Source organism: Xenopus tropicalis, chromosome 9, assembly GCF_000004195.4.
Source record: "Xenopus tropicalis strain Nigerian chromosome 9, UCB_Xtro_10.0, whole genome shotgun sequence".
Taxonomy (NCBI): Eukaryota; Metazoa; Chordata; class Amphibia; order Anura; family Pipidae; genus Xenopus; species Xenopus tropicalis.
The window spans coordinates 24,221,959-24,236,048 of NC_030685.2; the positions used below are offsets into that span (position 1 = coordinate 24,221,959).

The following is a 14,090-nucleotide window of genomic DNA, read 5'->3' on the forward strand; positions in this document are numbered from 1 at the left end:
TTCCACTCTTGTAATAAAAGGCATTTATGTTTCCCAGGTGCAGCAACCCATAACAACCAATAAAATATTCTCTTTTTTGTTCTTTTAAACAAACAGCTTCCTAGTAAATATTTGTTGGTTAGTATAAGTTACTGCACCAGAGAAAACTTGTATTGCATAACCCCAATTTACTGTAAAGATTACATATTTGTACTGCAATGTATACATGCAACTACAGTGAGCACTTACCAGGGACTGTAGCTGCATTAGTGGTAGTGACTATAAATAAGAAAAAAAATAAAATATAATCTTAAAAACAATTATGAAAATGAATGGACTATTCCAAAATAGTTGAATAAAGATATCTCCTTTTAAACAGGTTACTAGTAAATGCTTGTTAGTTGGTATAAGTTACTACAGTGAGCACTTACCAGGGACTGTAGCTGCATTAGTGGTAGTTACTGTAAAGAAGAAAAAAAATTAAATATAATCTTAAAAACAATTATGAAAATGAATGGACTATTCCAAAACAGTTAAATAAAAAATCTCCTTTTAAACAGGTTACAGGTATAGGATCCGTTATTCAGAAAACCCATTATCCAGAAAGTTCTGAATTACGGAAAGGCCATCTCCCATAGACTTCATTTTAAACAAATTATTCTAATTTTTAGAAATTATTTCCTTTTTCTCTGTAATAATAAAACAGAACCTGTACTTGATCCCAACTAAGATATAATTACCCCTTATTGGGGCAGAACAGCCCTATTGGGTTTATTTAATGGTTAAATGATTCCCTTTTCTCTGTAATAATAAAACAGTACCTGTACTTGATCCCAACTAATATATAATTACCCCTTATTGGGGGCAGAACAGCCCTATTGGGTTTATTTAATGGTTAAATGATTCCCTTTTCTCTGTAATAATAAAACAGTACCTGTACTTGATCCCAACTAAGATATAATTACCCCTTATTGGGGGCAGAACAGCCCTATTGGGTTTATTTAATGGTTAAATGATTCCCTTTTCTCTGTAATAATAAAACAGTACCTGTACTTGATCCCAACTAAGATATAATTACCCCTTATTGGGGCAGAACAGCCCTATTGGGTTTATTTAATGGTTAAATGATTCCCTTTTTCTCTGTAATAATAAAACAGTACCTGTACTTGATCCCAACTAAGATATAATTACCCCTTATTGGGGGCAGAACAGCCCTATTGGGTTTATTTAATGGTTAAATGATTCCCTTTTCTCTGTAATAATAAAACAGTACCTGTACTTGATCCCAACTAAGATATAATTACCCCTTATTGGGGGCAGAACAGCCCTATTGGGTTTATTTAATGGTTAAATGATTCCCTTTTCTCTGTAATAATAAAACAGTACCTGTACTTGATCCCAACTAAGATATAATTACCCCTTATTGGGGGCAGAACAGCCCTATTGTGTTTATTTCATGGTTAAATGATTCCCTTTTCTCTGTAATAATAAAACAGTACCTGTACTTGATCCCAACTAAGATAAAATTACCCCTTATTGGGGCCAGAACAATCCTATTGGGTTTATTTAATGGTTAAATGATTTTTTAGTAAACTTAAAGCATGGAGATCCAAACTACGGAATGATCCCTTATCCGGAAGACCCCAGGTCCTGAGCATTCTGGATAACAGATCCCATACCTGTACTAGTAAATGCTTGTTAGTTGGTATAAGTCACTTTAGTGAGCACTTAGCAGGGACTGTAGGTGCATAAGTGGTAGTAACTATAGAGAAGGAAAAAAATAAAATATAATCCTAAAAACAGTTGTGAAAATAAATAGACTATTCAAAAACAGTTATATGAAGATAACTTTAAAACAGGTAATAGTAAATGCTTGTAGGTTAGTATAAGTTACTGCGCCAGGAAGAACTTTCATTACAGAACGCAATTGACTTGTACTTGAATGTATACATGCAACTACAGTGAGCACTTACCAGGGACTGTAGGTGTATAAGTGGTAGTAACTAAGAAGAAGAAGAAAAAAATACAGTTCTAAATGAATATGAAAGTTAATTGGTTATTCAAAAACACTGAATACTCTTAAAAAAATTTGGGAAATTTGCAATGCAAATAGTGCTTACAGGGTCAGCCACACCCCCCCCCCCCCAGGGATCCCCAGCGTGGTTTCCACACCTTCCCTGGGCCCCTGCCGCCCACCCACCCCCCCCCCCCCCCCGATCCCAACTAAGATATAACTTATCCTTATTGGAGGCAAAAAAATCCTATTGGGTTTATTTGATTTTTTTATTGTTTTTTTATCCAAATTACGGAAAGACCCCTTATCCGGAATACCCTTGGTCCCGAGAATTCTGTATAACAGGTCCCCATACCTGTACTGTATTTTGGATCCAAGTCCCAAATTGAAACTTTCTAAAAAAAAATATCCCTTTTACAAAAGAGCCTCCTGCACTTACCATAAATAGAGGGTGTTGAAGTACCTAAAAAAGCAATATATCAAGTAGAGACATCATTAGACATGCCACAGGGGGCATAGGAAATGAGGAACAATTATGTGCATTATATTATTCTGGCCATACTGAATATATATATATATTAAATAAATATAAATATATATATATATATATATATATATTTATTTAATATTCAGGGACAAAAATGAATCTCAGACCACCAGGTTTGCACTTACCACTGTAGTGGTAACTGCAACAAAATAATATTAATATATAAAAATAATAAAAATAAATTATATGTTTTCTCAAAATGCATAAAAAAATCAAAGTACAGTAATCAATTCTGTAAAAGTAATACTTTTATAATAATGCATTTTAAAGGACAAGGAAAGGCTCGGCCAATCGTAGTTTTCACAAAACCAAAATTCGGCAATGCAACACTCTATAAACAAGACCAAGTAGGCACATGAGCAGATAAATCTCCTTGTATGTGCGCTTTCCCCATTGCGAGACGGATTTCTTGCATACTTTACCCCACCCAAGCCCCCCATTCCCACCTTTGGCTCAATTCTAACTTCAGGTTTTATTGGAAACTTATTATGAACCACCCAAATTGCAGAATATTTCTGTCTGGTACTTGGGGTTTTGGTGGATCGGGGGTGTATCTGGGGTAGGGTGTGGCCTAAATTGTCCAATTTATTTATTATTAGAAGATATTATGTGTACCCATCCTTATTGATAGTTATTGGTTAATTCATACACCCAGACACTATTATGTATTTAGTAGACTTACCAAGCGTGTCTATGATTAAAAAAAAAATATTCACATGTGTATATCAGAATCCAAAAAATATAAACACACTGCACAACTGGAGACACATTCAGAGGCAACTTGTTTTTTTTTTTTTTTTTTTTTAGCAAATACACATTTTAGGCCAATTGCACACAGTAGATTTCAAGTGTTTTGCCCACCAAAGCCTTCATCTGGAGATACATTCAGAGGTAAAGGTATTTACATAATTATTTTCTCAGCAAATAAATACACATTTTAGGGAAATTGCACATATGGCAGATTTCAGGTTTTTCGAGTTATCGTGGGCAAAAATATCACCCCCTGCCATCTCCCTTAGTGATATCTGCTCTGTGGCCTTATGAGTGCTTTAACTGTATGCTGGGCAAGGTCGGACTGGGGGGTCAAGGGCCCAGCGGAGCTACCGCCCCAGGCCGCATCCCCTGCAAGGGGCCCCCACTGCACCCCCTAACCCCCCCAAAAGGCTCAAACGCATCAGGGGAGGGACACCTGCGGGTGGGGGAGCGCTGACAGGGGTCAGATCTGGGCACATTAGGGCCGGGGCCCACCAGGTTTATTCCTGGTGTCCCGGCACTGATGCTGGGTATGATATAGTTTACTAGCAGTAATTCCTTCTCTTTAAATAAGCAATCATATTTAGATTTTTTTCACAGTAAAGACTGTATATGCAAGTATCTTGGATTACATCTATAGATTCAGAAAAACAAAAAGAGGTGAGAGCATACCAGGCGCCTTTGTTGGAGCTGTAGCTGTGAACAATAACATTGTAGCTGCAAAAAAGATATATAACATTAAAAAATAGTGTTAGGTGTTAGAATGCAGTAAATTGTTTCCTACCCCATACATACTTATGTATTTTACACAGAAGATTGATATACAAAATATTTCTAAAAAATAAATAATAAACATATTTTCCAAAATATACCCCCATGCACTTACTAGGGACTGTACATGTGGTAGAATCTGGTAAGAAAAAAGTTGATCAATTGTAAGTTTAAAAAGTTGCATTAAGAAACAAAACAATTATAAATTACCCCTGTACCCCTGTAACAACATCTACATTACATTATTTCTAAAAGCATGCTAATAACTCCCTGGTCCTTAAAGTATGCTGGGCAGTGTATATAAGGTAAAACTCCCTTTAGGTACAGTACATTTAATAGGAATGAAAATGTCATGTATCTTTGTTGCTCAACCAGGAATTACATAAATGTACAATTTATACTATACTCTGTCATACTTACATACGCCTAATTATTTCCCACATTTACGCAGAACTGTGTGCCATTTCTTACTGGAAACTTGTGGGGCTTTTGTAGATCAGGGGAGGGTCTGAGGAGGGTTGTGGGTGTGGCCTAAATTGCCCCAATGTTTCTGCTGTGTGCCTCCAAATGTGTTATTCATAGTAGCTATTTGTAAACTTCAAATTTTTGTAAACTTACTTGGGATTGTAAGTGTAGTTGTATCTAAGATGAAAACAAATATATACAGATATATCAGAATCCAAAAAAATGTAAAATACAAAGCTACAGTACACAGTTACAGCACCCTTATATACTTTAGAAAAAGGGGACTAAAGGTATGCGAGCGCTGCTGTGCCTTATAACATAGGGCCCTATGCAAAGCTTGGCCAGTGATGTGCGCAACAATTTTTAAAGATTTGCACATTTTTTTGCTGTTTTTAGGGCAAAGTGGGACAGATTTGTGCACAGATGTCATTCACACATGAGAAAAAAGTCACATTAAAAAAAAATTGCATATGGGTAGAAATTGTTGCACACAGAAAAAGTTGCATGGTAGGCACTATAAACGCATTTTGCAAGTTTTTTGCCATTTCACAAATTTTTCAGCAGTTTCGCGCCTTTTTTCGGCGAAGCAAAAAGGGACTAATTTGCTTATCACTAGTTCTACTCTATTTTTGTACAAAGAAGCTGTGACATCTACAAGATAGTCTTAAAAATGTGCAATGCCCGATTCAGATTTGCAGTGAAACTGTTACATTGCAAAATGCAAATATTTATTCAGTTTCGCAAACTTTCAAGTCTGCTCACGTCTGTCATTCATTCCACCCATAGTTTAAAGGATGTCTTGTCAAAAGTTTGACTGTTGGATGTTTTTTGGCCAAAAGCAACAGGTACGTACCAGGTTTCTTCATTGTGCTTGTAGCTGTAAGAATAAATACATTGCATTATGTAGAATAAAAGCAAATGTTTTTTTTTTTTAAATAATGCCACGTTAACCAGGGTCGGACTGGGGGCTGCAGGGCTCACCGGGGCTTCTCCCCCCCCCCCAATGGCTAGGGGATTGAATATGTGCCACGTTACGTTACGTTAATATGTAATCTCCCGTTGTATGAGCTTAGAATTTAGCTGACACTTACCAGGGATTGTAGGCGTAGTTGTGTCTATAATGGGGAAAAAACTAATAATTATACAGATGCACCAGCACAACTGGAGACGCATGTGGACGCAATTGTAATTAATTATTTTTAGCAAAGAAATGCACATTGTAAGGCAATGGCACACAGCAAATTAACCCTTTTACTGCCAGCCATTTTGGTCAAAGCGGAACTTGTATTGCCAGACAGTTTTTGAACATTTTGCACTGTTTCACTTTAGGGGCCTTTCCTCGGGGGGACTTTTAGTTTACCAAGGAAAACAATATATCGTTTTTTTCAGAACAACCTAAGCTTTCAAAATATGGTAGAATTTTTGTGTAATTCCAATTCTGTAACAAGATATAGGCTTCTAAATGTCTAAAAATGCAAAAAAAATCAAATTTTCCATAATATAATCACACATACTAGAAACAAAAATTATTTTATGCACGAATATACAACTGATTTGGAAAGTCCCATGTCTCCTGAACGTGCCAATACCAAATATATATAGTTTTATGGAGATTTCTCACTTGTATAGGTCAAAAACTCCCAGCAGTACACTACCAAATTCCCAAAGCACTGCTCCAAAAAAACTGCATACTTTGGATTTCAAGGCCAAAATTCCACTAACAGAAGGTTTATCCCAGAAAATTGTACATTTTTGGAAAGAACAGATTCTGGGGAATACAGAATAGGCACAACTGTCTGTCTACTCCAAACTATCAAGTCGCAATGCTTTCCTAAAGTTATTGGTTTTTATCAAAATTTGTGATTTTTTTAAAAAATCGCTTCAAAGCTTCTAGTCTATAGTATCTTATCTCCTACAGGTCATAAAGTAACCAAATAAAACACCCTAAATATGAACGCCAGGGGTCCACTGAACAGTTTGATGCCCAATATGTATAGGTTTACCTAAGTATGTGGCATGTAGGGGCCCCAATGTGAACATACCCCATATGAACTGTCATTTCTGTCATTTCAGCTTCTGCAAAATCAACACATTTACATCATTATATGTGGGATGAAGCTAGTAAAAAGTACGCTCACCCCAGAAAGTCATATATTTTTGGAAAGTACACATTCCCCCGAATCTAAAATGGGTACCCATGTCTTTCTACTCCAAAGTACCAAGCCGCACAGCTTTTCTAAAGTTAGCAATTTTGATGACATTTCCAAAAATCCCCTCAAAGCTTCCAATTTGAAGCATCTTATCTCCCACATAGCATTAGGTACCAAGATAAAACACCCTGAATTTGAACGCCAGGGGTCCACTGAACAGTTTGATGCCCAATATGTATAGGTTTACCCAAGTATGTGGCATGTAGGGGCCCCAATGTGAACATACCCCCATATATACTGTCATTTCTGTCATTTCAGCTTCTGCAAAATCAACACATTTACATCATTATATGTGGGATAAAGCTAGTAAAAAGTATGCTCACCCCAGAAAGTCATATATTTTTGGAAAGTACACATTCCCCCGAATCTAAAATGGGTACCTATGTCTTTCTACTCCAAAGTACCAAGCCGCACAGCTTTTCTAAAGTTAGCAATTTTGATGACATTTCCAAAAATCCCCTCAAAGCTTCCACTTTGAAGCATCTTATCTCCCACATAGCATTAGGTACCAAGATAAAACACCCTGAATTTGAACGCCAGGGGTCCACTGAACAGTTTGATGCCCAATATGTATAGGTTTACCTAAGTATGTGGCATGTAGGGGCCCCAATGTGAACATACCCCCATATGAACTGTCATTTCTGTCATTTCAGCTCCTGCAAAATCAACACATTTACATTATTATATGTGGGATAAAGCTACAAAAAAGTACGCTCACCCCAGAAAGTCATATATTTTTGGAAAGTACACATTCCCCCGAATCTAAAATGGGTACCCATGTCTTTCTACTCCAAAGTACCAAGCCGCACAGCTTTTCTAAAGTTAGCAATTTTGATGACATTTCCAAAAATCCCCTCAAAGCTTCCACTTTGAAGCATCTTATCTCCCACATAGCATTAGGTACCAAGATAAAACACCCTGAATTTGAACACCAGGGGTCCACTGAACAGTTTGATGCCCAATATGTATAGGTTTACCCAAGTATGTGGCATGTAGGGGCCCGAATGTGAACATACCCCCATATATACTGTCATTTCTGTCATTTCAGCTCCTGCAAAATCAACACATTTACATCATTATATGTGAGATAAAGCTACAAAAAAGTACGCTCACCCCAGAAAGCCATATATTTTTGGAAAGTACACATTCCCCCGAATCTAAAATGGGTACCCATGTCTTTCTACTCCAAAGTACCAAGCCGCACAGCTTTTCTAAAGTTAGCAATTTTGATGACATTTCCAAAAATCCCCTCAAAGCTTCCATTTTGAAGCATCTTATCTCCCACATAGCATTAGGTACCAAGATAAAACACCCTGAATTTGAACGCCAGGGGTCCACTGAACAGTTTGATGCCCAATATGTATAGGTTTACCTAAGTATGTGGCATGTAGGGGCCCCAATGTGAACATACCCCCATATATACTGTCATTTCTGTCATTTCAGCTCCTGCAAAATCAACACATTTACATCATTATATGTGGGATAAAGCTACAAAAAAGTACGCTCACCCCAGAAAGTCATATATTTTTGGAAAATACACATTCCCCCGAATCTAAAATGGGTACCCATGTCTTTCTACTCCAAAGTACCAAGCCGCACAGCTTTTCTAAAGTTAGCAATTTTGATGACATTTCCAAAAATCCCCTCAAAGCTTCCACTTTGCAGCATCTTATCTCCCACATAGCATTAGGTACCAAGATAAAACACCCTGAATTTGAACACCAGGGGTCCACTGAACAGTTTGATGCCCAATATGTATAGGTTTACCCAAGTATGTGGCATGTAGGGGCCCGAATGTGAACATACCCCCATATATACTGTCATTTCTGTCATTTCAGCTCCTGCAAAATCAACACATTTACATCATTATATGTGAGATAAAGCTACAAAAAAGTACGCTCACCCCAGAAATCCATATATTTTTGGAAAGTACACATTCCCCCGAATCTAAAATGGGTACCCATGTCTTTCTACTCCAAAGTACCAAGCCGCACAGCTTTTCTAAAGTTAGCAATTTTGATGACATTTCCAAAAATCCCCTCAAAGCTTCCATTTTGAAGCATCTTATCTCCCACATAGCATTAGGTACCAAGATAAAACACCCTGAATTTGAACGCCAGGGGTCCACTGAACAGTTTGATGCCCAATATGTATAGGTTTACCTAAGTATGTGGCATGTAGGGGCCCCAATGTGAACATACCCCCATATATACTGTCATTTCTGTCATTTCAGCTCATGCAAAATCAACACATTTACATCATTATATGTGGGATAAAGCTACAAAAAAGTACGCTCACCCCAGAAAGTCATATATTTTTGGAAAGTACACATTCCCCCGAATCTAAAATGGGTACCCATGTCTTTCTACTCCAAAGTACCAAGCCGCACAGCTTTTCTAAAGTTAGCAATTTTGATGACATTTCCAAAAATCCCCTCAAAGCTTCCACTTTGCAGCATCTTATCTCCCACATAGTGTTAGGTACCAAGATAAAACACCCTAAATTTGAACGCCAGGGGTCCACTGAACAGTTTGATGCCCAATATGTATAGGTTTACCTAAGTATGTGGCATGTAGGGGCCCCAATGGGAACATACCCCCATATGATCTATCATTTCAGCTCCTGCAAAATCAACACATTTACATCCTTTATGTGGGATAATGCTACAAAAAAAGTACATTCACCCCAGAAAGCCATATATTTTTGGAATATACACATCCCCCCGAATCTATAATGGGTAAATATTTCTTATTGCTACAAAGTACCAAGCTGTAAAGCTTTCCTAAGTTTGCAGATTTCTATGACATTTTCGAAAATCGCATAAAAATGTTGCAATTTGCCGCATTTATCTCTCACAATTTCTTGATAAAGATCAGATAAAGACAAATCACCCCAAAAAGGAACACCAGAGGTCTACTGAACAGTTTGATGCCCAATATGCATAGATATACCAAAGTCTGCGGTATGTACTGAACCCAAAATGAAAATAGCGCATAAGGATTTCTCGCCTGCCAGCTCAGCTTTTGCACACAGAGCCCCCTGTCAGTGTATTATGTGCCAAAACTTCCCCTAACCATACAGTGACCCCCACAAAACCATATATTTTTGGAAAGTACACATTCTGACAAATCCAACAAGGGTAAAGAGTCCTTTCTACACCAAAGTACCAATCTGCAGAGCTTTCCTAAAGTTATTGGTTTTTATGACATTTCAGAAAATCGCCTAAAAATGTTGCAATTTGTCGCATTTATCTCACACAATTTCTTGCGTACAAAGGCAAGTCACCCCAAATAGGAACACCAGAGGCCTACTGAACAGTTTGATGCCCAATATGCATAGATATACCAAAGTCTGCGGTATGTACTGAACCCTAAATGAAAATAGCGCATAAGGATTTCTCGCCTGCCAGCTCAGCTTTTGCACACAGAGCCCCCTGTCAGTGTATTATGTGCCAAAACTTCCCCTAACTATACAGATCCCCCACAAAACCATATATTTTTGGAAAGTACACATTCTGACAAATCCAACAAGGGTAAAGAGTCCTTTCTACACCAAAGTACCAATCTGCAGAGCTTTCCTAAAGTTATTGGTTTTTATGACATTTCAGAAAATCGCCTAAAAATGTTGCAATTTGTCGCATTTATCTCACACAATTTCTTGCGTACAAAGGCAAGTCACCCCAAATAGGAACACCAGAGGCCTACTGCACAGTTTGATGCCCAATATGCATAGATATACCAAAGTCTGCAGTATGTACTGAACCCTAAATGAAAATAGCGCATAAGGATTTCTCGCCTGCCAGCTCAGCTTTTGCACACAGAGCCCCCTGTCAGTGTATTATGTGCCAAAACTTCCCCTAACTATACAGAGACCCCCACAAAACCATATATTTTTGGAAAGTACACATTCTGACAAATCCAACAAGGGTAAAGAGTCCTTTCTACACCAAAGTACCAATCTGCAGAGCTTTCCTAAAGTTATTGGTTTTTATGACATTTCAGAAAATTGCCTAAAAATGTTGCAATTTGTCACATTTATCTCACACAATTTCTTGCGTACAAAGGCAAATCACCCCCAATAGGAACACCAGAGGCCTACTGAACAGTTTGATGCCCAATATGCATAGATATACCAAAGTCTGCGGTATGTACTGAACCCTAAATGAAAATAGCGCATAAGGATTTCTCGCCTGCCAGCTCAGCTTTTGCACACAGAGCCCCCTGTCAGTGTATTATGTGCCAAAACTTCCCCTAACTATACAGATCCCCCACAAAACCATATATTTTTGGAAAGTACACATTCTGACAAATCCAACAAGGGTAAAGAGTCCTTTCTACACCAAAGTACCAATCTGCAGAGCTTTCCTAAAGTTATTGGTTTTTATGACATTTCAGAAAATTGCCTAAAAATGTTGCAATTTGTCGCATTTATCTCACACAATTTCTTGCATACAAAGGCAAGTCACCCCAAATAGGAACACCAGAGGCCTACTGAACAGATTGATGCCCAATATGCATAGATATACCAAAGTCTGCGGTATGTACTGAACCCAAAATGAAAATAGCGCATAAGGATTTCTCGCCTGCCAGCTCAGCTTTTGCACACAGAACCCCCTGTCAGTGTATTATGTGCAGTAACCCCCCCCTAACTATACAGTGACCCCCAGAAAACCATATATTTTTGGAAAGTACACATTCTGATGAATTCAAAATAGGTAAAGTTATTTTTGTACACCAAAGTTACACCTGGCAAAGCTACGCTAAAAACAGATCAGGAACACTTATATAGGGATAAAATGTGATAAAACCACAAAAATTGTGCAAATCAGTGAAACAACAAAATAAGTCACATGACAGTGTAATTAGTGGCCAGAATATCTGATCCAATAGTTACGCTGTCAAAATAAACAGTTTTTAGGTAAAAGAAAATAAAAACAAAGTGGTAAAATGAAAAAAAAAAAAAAAAAAAGCAAAACAAAAAAAAACCAAAGTGTTTGTGTATACATGTGTGTACATGTGTAAAAGTTGTGTGATAGTGTGTAAGTGTGTATATGAGTGTAAATAAGTGTATAAAAGTGTGAAAAATGAAAAAAAATAAAATAAAAAAAAAAATAAAAAAATGCTAAAATGTGTGCTGTAAGTGTGTGTAAATGTATGTAAGTGTGTATAAATGTATGTAAATGTGTGTATAAGTGTGTAAAAGTGTGTAAATGCAATAAAAAAAAAAGTCCTTACCTGTTCCTGAAGACCGATCGCCTCCTTCCTCATTTGGGCCGGCGCTGGGGGAGAGGGAGCGCTTAAACGCCAACGACGTATGAGACACGTCGTTGGCGTTTAAGCCCTTTTACTGCCAGCACGTATGCCATACGTGCTTGGCAGTAAAAGAGTTAAAGGAGAAAGGAGGAATTTGTTATAGAGCCCCGCACAACACAGAAACCCCTAATATCACAGTAATCAATTCCTTCAAAAAACATGAATAAATACGATTTGTATATGCAGATGTTCTCCTTCATCATTTGAATCCTGGCAGGGGAGGAGGGACTAAAACATTGATGTCACAGCATGCAGGAAGTTATAACCCACAATGCATTGCACTGTGATGTTCCTTTCCTTATTGACATCACGTGTGCAGGGAATTGTGGGATTGGGAGGATGCAGGCTACAGGCAGACTGAGGACAGTCAACTACGGATACGTTTTATTTGAGTCTCAAAGTAGTCAGCCAGATCAGCAGGGGAACAGGGGGCGGGGCTTAGGGAACTGTTCCAAACCATATTATTACATTAAAAATCATGAAAAGGCTGCATATGTTAATTGATGTATATTGCAAAGTTACAGTACTTGAAATCATCAACAAAAGTTGTGTTTGGGTGGAGTTCCCCTCTAAATTTTGCTTTTACCTAGTGGAAGAATGCCTAAAATGTCCCTGCAGTCTCCCTTAGAGTTAAAGGCACATTAAATTGTATAAAGGCAACTGACAAGTGCCAGTGAAGGTGAGTGCAAGAACCTCCATTTAACTCTAAGGGAGGAAGCAGGATACAATTCTTCCTTGGCCAAAAACATTGGTCAAAATGTCCAATTCCATTCCATTTAAGTTTTTCGAATACAGTATTTATATTGAAATGACAAAATATAAATTCCTAGTGGTTATGCCGTCTCTTTAAATAAACAATGATTATCTCACAGTAAAGACTGCATTTGCAAGTATCTTGGGCCACATATATATTTTTTAGAAAAACACACAGGTGAGGACATACCAGGTGCCTTCGCTGCAGTGGTGGCTGTGGTACAATAAAAAAATAGTGTTATATATATATAGGGGTTATAAATTAATTATGATAGGGTGAAGCTTTAAAGGTCAAGTTAACTAAAAACAAGCCAGAATGTTCTCCTCAGGAGCAACACAAATAGAGTAGCAAATTCCCCACCCCATGCCTTTTATTTATTGTGCACAGAAAATACCAAAATGTAATATACAGTTTCCAAAATATTCCCCAATGCACTTACTATAGACTGTGGGAGTGGAAGTATCTGTAAAAAAGAAAAGTGCAAAGTTTATATAGTTGAATTAAGTAATGAAATTAATGTAAATGATCCATATTAGTTGCCAGGTTGCCTCTGGGGGAAAAGGGATGGTTATACATATTTCTATATTACTGGGCCTAAGTTGAGTTTTTTTTTATTAGCAGCAAGCGCTTTATTTTATTTTATTTTTTTAAATTCAAATCAAGAAATTTTAAAAAATTGTGGGGGGAGCAATGAGCTTGCAAGTTCATGTAGGCAAAATGTAATTTACAAGACTAAAACATGATGGAGATGTAATGTTGTGTTAAAGGAGGATAGAAAGTGTTTCTCAATCTGGAAATAAACAAATTCGGCTTCCACCATACTCCATCATCCTCACACCAACCAACCCTATTGCCCAAATTGCAGGAAATGTCTAACTGGGATTTGTGAGATCAGGGACGTGTCTGGGGAAAATTGTGGATGTGACCTAAATTCTCCCAATTTTGTTAGTGTTCAGTGTCTATGTACTGATAGTTACTGGTTATACACCCAGACACTAATACAGTACATAGTTGGTTAGCTTACCAGGGATCGTAGGTGTAGTTGTAGCTATGATAAAGAAACAAATGATACAAACATGTATATCAGAATCCAAAATATGTAACTACTCTTCACACTCTTCACACTCACAGATAGCACCGCCTTTGTTGCGGTGGTATCTTTGGTACAATAAAAATATTGTTAGGTGTTATATAGTAATTTGCTGTTTTGTACATGCAGGTACAGTACCACAAACTAATAGTGTTGATTTTTAAAGATAAACTTAATTGAAAAAAATGAAGTAAA

The 14,090-nt window shown here is 37.4% G+C and overlaps 1 long non-coding RNA gene across 1 annotated transcript; it reads right to left on the reverse strand.

Moving 5' to 3' along the window:
- Window positions 1–4,682: 4,682 nt before the first annotated feature.
- LOC116407731 lies at window positions 4,683–13,018 on the reverse strand. Its single transcript, XR_004220528.1, has 4 exons — window positions 12,995–13,018; window positions 5,621–5,644; window positions 5,383–5,406; window positions 4,683–4,706 (listed from the first exon to the last, which is right to left on the reverse strand). It is a non-coding gene; the product is annotated as an uncharacterized LOC116407731 (long non-coding RNA).
- Between the last annotated feature and the right edge of the window lie 1,072 nt (window positions 13,019–14,090).